Source organism: Mauremys mutica, chromosome 1 (assembly GCF_020497125.1).
Source record: "Mauremys mutica isolate MM-2020 ecotype Southern chromosome 1, ASM2049712v1, whole genome shotgun sequence".
In the NCBI taxonomy this organism is placed as follows: domain Eukaryota; kingdom Metazoa; phylum Chordata; order Testudines; family Geoemydidae; genus Mauremys; species Mauremys mutica.
In genome coordinates, this window is record NC_059072.1 from 91,644,843 (window position 1) to 91,650,324 (window position 5,482).

Here is a 5,482-nt window from a genome sequence, read left to right on the forward strand (position 1 = left end):
TGGTGCTTGCTGTACGTTTATGATTATTACACCGTTCTTCACTGATCCTACGAGTCGTCGCACTATACAACAGCAAGTAAGCGGGTGCTTTCAGAACTGCTAGGCGCTCTGCAGCATATGTTGTGAACTAATAAAGATGAATTATTTTCCAAATAATAGAATTTTATTGAGCAACAAAACCAGTGCAAATTAACATCTGTGCACTTTAAAAGCAAATACACTAAAAACTTAATGAAGGAATGGAACAGAACTTAACTAGGGGAAAGAACATGTCTTTCCATTTTAGCTACACAGACAGCAACCATGGCTTTCACAGGTCAGTGTATATAAAGCTGGGGTTGTCCTCTAATGTCCTCGCACCCCGGGGTGGAGTGGGAGGGCTAGAGATGCAGTTCCTGATGCCATGTGGAATGTTGAGAGGGGCTAGGGAGGTGCTGGAAATCGGGTTGTCATCATTGTATTTCAGAAATATACAGGATTGTTTTCTTAGCATGGGGGAGGAGTACCCAGGGGGGCTCCCGATGTCACAAAGGATGGGGAGCACTAATCATGGGGCAGTTGAGGAAACCTTCTGCTCCCTGCAGCAGTCTTGGCTGCCGGGACCCAGCTCTGGAAGTGAACAGGGCAGCACTGCAGGGGCGGGGGAGGGAGGGGAGTGGAAAGATGCACCCCTGAGTATTGGTCCCCTGCTGGACAGGGCCCCCTGCTGACTCCAGCTCTTGATCATGGCCCCATCTGCTTTCCCTGGGCAGGCTCCATCTGGCAGAGCAAGTGGATGGGGCCGTGTGCCCTGGAACTGCACCGAAGGGCCAGGGCCAGGGACAGGAAGGGGCTCTGTCTGGCAGGGGGGTCAGCACTCCTGGGGTATAACCTTCCATTCCCTGCTCACAGAGTCTCTGCCAACATCCCTAGCAGAGGAGCATAACTGCTGGTTGGTGGCTGCTGCAGTAGTGGGGGAGTGAGGCAGGCAGGGAGCCTGGTCCTCGCAGCCGAAACCACCTGCACAGAGCTCTGTTCGCTTATCCTGCCGGACAGACCCCCCTCCGGACTCCAGCCTTTCAGTATGGCCTCATCAGGTCTTGATGCCCTCCTGATAACCTTTTCAACCCCCCCCCCCACCCCCATGAGGCCATGCCCCACAGTTTGTGAACCTTTGCACTACAGGTAAATCATGGGACCAATTCTAAATTGTCTAATTTTACAAACTTTATATAATTGGAAAGTGAGGTAATAATAAAACTGGCTTTGCATAATGAGAATATGTTTAACACGTTGAAATACGAGCTAAAAGGCATCCTGTACGACAGGCAATTTTCTATTTAAATAAGTGTAAGCAGGGTTTGAATGAGCTCTCCCCTGACATCTAGTGATGAGCTGGGGAAGAAGACTTCAGGAGCCAACCTTGTTTACATGGACACACTCACCCTGCCTAGGTGCTCAGCATGATGGGGTTGTTGGATCACAAGTCACTTTCTTATTGGGGGCAGGGGTAATAAAGGGTCATTATCCTTGTTGTGTGAACCAAGAGGTGGGCAGAACTGTGCTTAGCATGCCCTGATTGAGGGGTTCACCGTCAACTGAACTGCGCTTGCTAGTTAGGGGACAGGGTGCCAAACTCCAGTAGAGTTGAGGAAGGATGGGGGATGAGTACGTGTATCTGGACAATGGAGCAAGTAAGATGCCTTCTCTCCTTCCTCACCCGTACCAGGGTGGGAGGTGAGTTTGCACAGATGCACCTCTGAACTCTGGGTCTTCACTGACCAAGAACAACCACTGTGAGTGGGGCACATTGGAGGGTGGAGGGAGGGGCATGTTAAAGGAATTTTTGGTTTTTGGACTTAAGAACCTGATGCAAAAGGACACTGCCCAACATGTTCTTGGGTGCCGGTTTTGTTCATGGTTTAATGCTTATGAATCCTGCATGTGGCATTTTCCCAAGTTAATGCTGAGTTACTTTCCCCCTTTTTATTATGTTTCTTTTCTAGGCTTAGACTCTGTGCTTGTGAGAGGGGAAGTGTTGCCTCTAGAGGTGCCCAAGGGATGATGTGTGATTGTCCCAGGTCACTGGGTGGGGCTCCAGATAGTTCTTTGTTGCGCTGTTGAAAAGAAACTCCTAGATATTGAACCCAGCCCTTGTTGCTGCTGACTTCAACTGGCAGAAGGGTTACATAAGGGACATCCCTTGTAATACAGGACTGTTGGCAACCCTAGCTGTAGTGGAGTTCCCCATGGACTGCAAAGGGACGTGAGCCCATGCTGTTGAACCTGGAGGTCTACAAGAGTCTGCAGCATCTGTGTTTGTTTCTGAAGAAGCCTCATTATGTCCTGGTGCATCTCCCTCTCCTCTTCCTGCTGGGACTCCTGGACCTTTCTCCTGTGTGCTCTCTCCTTCTCCAAGCTGTCTTCAGTGTTCACTCTCCAGGCCCTTTGCTCATAGTCTGATGCAGCACTGGCTTGCAGGATCTTAGTGAACATGTCATCCTGAGTCCTCTTCTTTCTTCTCAGCTGGCTCAGGCGTTCCATGGGTGTGGCGGGGGAACCCCTCAGGGCCGCAACAGCAGCAGTTGCAGATACCACACCCAGAGGTACCATTGTCAGTATAGTCACACTAGAAAGTGAAAGTTAAGATTGAGAACTCCCTTTCCTCAGTCCCCCATTTTAAACAAGACGTGCTTATTGTTGTTCTGCTTCTGAGTGCTTCTGCATGGTGCCACTCACAACATCAGCCGTGGTGAGAATGGCCTGCCAGGGGTGAGGAAAATGAGGGAACTGTGCCGTTGCATCACACTATGAATATAGGGTCCTGGCACTGAATACGGGCACCATTTTCCACAGGTAGTCGTGGTTTTAGCTGCTATCTCACGCCTGAGGGTGACAAAGGCACAGAGAGCACAGCTGCTGCAGACGTCCCAAAGCTGCCCAGGCCTGTATGCTGCTAGTCTGTGCTCTGCAATGGTGCCTGCCAAAGTGATCACTGACCGGCATGGGAACATGTCCCACCGCAGAGGAAGAAATAAGGCTGCCGTCCCTAGAAACCTTCGGGAGGGGATTACAGAGTAGCTCCAGGGAAGTTTCATGGAGATCTCTCAGGAGGATTCAGGGGACATCCCTGTGTGCATGAGCTGCTCCTCATGCCCCCACCTCACTGTACAGGGGAATGAGCAGCAGCCAACGCCACCTCTCTCCATCATTCCTAGTATGAGTAAGTGCCTGAAAAGTCGATAGCTGTGTCCTGCTAGGTCAGGGGCGCCATCAGAACATCACTGCAATGGGAAATACATTTACACACTTACATTGGGCTCCTTCTCCTGCATCGGGCTCACCTGTGCTCAGCTGCCGGAACTGACTGGCCTGCAGTGCAGTCCTAAACAGGTCCTGGCAGGTGACCTAGCTGGATCACCACCCCCCGGTTGCACGGCCCCCATTGTCCTCTTCCATCTCCTCCTTGTCCTTGCTGTTCACGCTGGGGTGTGTGACTTGAGCTCCTTGCAGGTATCCATGGCGGTGTGTGGGGTGGTTATGCACATTGCACCAGAGGCTAATATATTTGCTTTATGTGTTGCTGGAAGGTGTTCAGCCCAGAGTGGTGGGCACCATGTAAGAGCTGGTAGAGCGTTCAATAAAGGGCATTTGGTCATCAGCCACCTGAGTCTGGACTGGAACCATGTAGAGGCGGACGGCTCCATGCCACATGCCACATGCTCAACCTCTGGAGCCAGCACAGCCCCCTTGGCCCATTAACTAGGGCCAAGATTTTCAAAACCAAGAGCCTCTACTTCGGTGACTCAGTGTGGACGTAGATTCCAAAATAAGGGACCTGCTTTCGCAACTCCCGGCAGCGCCCACTGAACTCAGCACTTCACTGGGTGCTCAGAACTCCTGGCAAGCAGCCCATTTATCTAGGTGCCTACATCTGGACTTGGGAGCCTAATGTCACGCACCCCTGTTTGATGGCTGGTTGTATGGGCAAGGCTGGGGGGATGTGTTGATCCTGCAGTCCTCCCGCTGGCAAAACTCCCCACTGAAGTCAATAGGGAGCTTTGCCCAAGTTGGAGCTGCAAAAGCTCGCGCCAGAGGGTTATTCTTATAAACGGTGTCATGTATTAGCCTTCCAAGCTCCTCAGAGCAGTGCCCTCCCCCCGCACCCGCCCACCTGGTTGGAAGGTCTAACTTCAGGTGGGTGAGGATAAGGGTGATGGTGACAGCACTGTATGGGCGCCTTAGGAAATGCACTGCAGTCATGGGCCCAGACATGCTGGCCTGAAACCGGGTTACTGCAGGGCTGGGGCTCTCACTGCAGTGGGCTCTTATGGGGTGGTAGTGCTTTGCCAGAGGAGGGAGAGTGTGTGTGTGCGGGGGGGTAGCCCTGCAGAGAGAGAGAGAGAGAGAGAGAGAGAGTGTGTGTGTGTGTGTGTGTGTGTGTGTGTGTGTGTGTGTGTGTGTAGGGGGGGGGGTAACCCTGCAGTGTGTGTGTGTAGCGGGGGGTAGCCCTGCAGAGGTCCAGGCGCTTTCAATCCCTCCCTTGACAGGTGTGTGTTTGTGGGTGTCTCTCTTGTTCATGCCACTTGTGCACCAGTGCCTGTGGCTACAGTCGACAAGGAGCCGCTAGTGTCCTCTTGTATCCCCTCTGGCCTGGTGACAGCCTGGCTCTGGCTGCCAGCCAAGGCTCTGCACGAGGACAGTGGCTGTGCAGCTAGAGGACTTGGCTAAGGTTCTTCCCTGGTTTCCTTTGGTAACTGTCAGACAATTGTGGCGCAGGAGCCCGCTCAGTTTAGGAAGGAATAAGGGCTATTTCGCCTTCTTTCCCCTTCCTTGATCTCCCTCCCGCGCTCTCAGTTGCTCCCTCCCTCGCTCCCTCCCTCTCTGGTGTGAAGGTTGTGTGTGTGTGTGTGTGTTGTTTTTTTCAGAAAGCTCAGTGTCTCCGAGGAAGGGGGAGAGAGACAGAGCTGCGCTGGCTGCCTCCAGGATCCTCTCCCAGCTTCTAGCCCCCGAGGTGGGAACAGCCCTCGCTGTTTCCAGGGCAGCCTTTCGACTGACACGACAAAGATACAAAATTCACTCCTGAAGGACGAGGAGCAGAGGGGGGTCTGCAGCTCCTGCCTCCTTGCACCCAGGCTCTCACTAGGAATTTCAGGGGTTGCCCTGATGCCAGGCTGACACTCCCCATACTGTTGTTTTTATCTTTAGTATTTTCCTCTTCTCCTTTTTTTTCCTTCCCCTGCCCCACACCCCACCCTAAGCCCTTGGCTCAGCCGGTGGCTCGTTCTAGTTGTGGGGTTTGCTGGGGGGAGCTGTTTAGTGAGGTGGGGGTGACTCGTCTTTTCCCGCCGGCTGACGGAGTGATACAGCTTGTGTCCTAGCATCTGGCTGGGAATTTTTGAACACCCTCCTGGCTGCGTCTCCGGAGGAGAGGAGCTTTTCTCCCTCGAGAAGGCGGGCGAGGCGCTAACCAGCCTCCGTCCCCATTGACGAGGCGACTGCG